The following is a 1,504-nucleotide window of genomic DNA, read 5'->3' on the forward strand; positions in this document are numbered from 1 at the left end:
GGGCCTGGACATGTGCTGGCTTGAGCAGAGGGACTTTGCATGCGCTGCAGGATTTTAAGCCATGACAGTGTAGTGTGTTACTAATGGTAACCGTGGAGACTGCAGTCCCAGCTCTCTTCAGGTCATTGACCAGGTCCTCCCGTGTAGTTCTAGGCTGATCCCTCACCTTTCTCAGGATCATTGATAGTCCACGAGGCGAGATCTTGGATGGAGGCCCAGGAGATTGACAGCCATCTGGAATTTTTTCCATTTTCTAATAATTGCACCAACAGTTGTTGCCTTCTCACCAAGCTGTTTGCCTATTGTCCTGTAGCCCATCCCAGCCTTGTGCAGGTCTACAATTTTGTCCCTAGTGTCCTTAGACAGCTCTTTGGTTTTGCCCAAGGTGGAGAAGTTGGAGTCTGATAGCCTGAGTGTGTGGACAGGTGTCTTTTATACAGGTAATGAGTTCAAACAGGTGCAATTAATTTAGGCAATGAGTGGAGGATAGGAGGGCTTCTTAAAGATAAACTAACAGGTCTGTGAGAGCCAGAATCCTTGCTGGTTGGTAGGTGATCATATACTTATTTCATGCTATAAAATGGAAATAAATTATTTAAAAATGTAACTGTGATTTTCTGGAATTTTTTTTGTAGATTCTGTTTCTCACAGTTGAGGTGTACCTACGATGAAAATTACAGATCTGTCCATTCTTTGTAAGTGGGAAAACTTGAAAAGTCGGCGGTGTATCAAATACTTATTTGCCCCACTGTATATGTTACTGGAAGATGTACCCTTTGTAAAAATACTCATGTCTTGTAATCTCATGTGGGATGGGCCAAATAAATAAAATAAAACTAAGCAATTAACTAAACACACACACACCACAGGGTTAGAACCAGGGTTTCCGAGGAAAAATTACATTTTGCACTAATGTAGAGCAGCTGTAAATTACTATTGGCATCAGGCCTGTACCTCATAAAAAATAAATTATCCTTTCAACACACCCACCAACACTCAGTGGAATAAAAAATGTGCTTGAATTCATTTTTTCAAGCATACAGTGATACCTTATAATCAGTGACGTGTGGTCAGGGGAGGCAGGTGAGGCAGAGCCTCCCCTGACAATCTTGAAAAGAAACAAAAAGTTAACCATAAAATATAATAAATGTTAATATTTGTCGGCTGGTGTGTGTTGTAGGCCCCTTTGCCGTTGGAATCCAATGTTGAATGATTTTTTTTCAATAAAGAATAGCAGAATTTCCGTATGTCCCGTTCAAATACATGGAGGAGATGCGCGATAAGGTAGCACTTTGCTGTGCCTCTCGGTGGATCGTGTAATCCTCACAAAGTATATGCGATGAAAATAGTGTGTCGCTGTCCCTCTATATATCGCAAATAAAATGCTTTCAAACACTCTGATTATATGCTCTGCCTTGCCATAATCTGGATAATGTATAAAATGTAGTTCTGTAACGTGTTTAGGCTCGCAGATTAACCATAAAACCCAGTAAAAAAGTTACTC

The 1,504-nt window shown here is 40.7% G+C and overlaps 1 protein-coding gene across 4 annotated transcripts in view; it reads left to right on the plus strand.

Annotated features, from left to right (window-relative positions):
• sik2b (salt-inducible kinase 2b) overlaps positions 1–1,504 on the plus strand; it is a 47,806-nt gene that overhangs the window by 23,612 nt on the left and 22,690 nt on the right. The gene's annotated exons all lie outside the window — the stretch shown is intronic.

The sequence above is a fragment of the Monopterus albus genome, unplaced genomic scaffold (assembly GCF_001952655.1).
Source record: "Monopterus albus unplaced genomic scaffold, M_albus_1.0 scaffold45.1, whole genome shotgun sequence".
Lineage (NCBI taxonomy): Eukaryota > Metazoa > Chordata > Actinopteri > Synbranchiformes > Synbranchidae > Monopterus > Monopterus albus.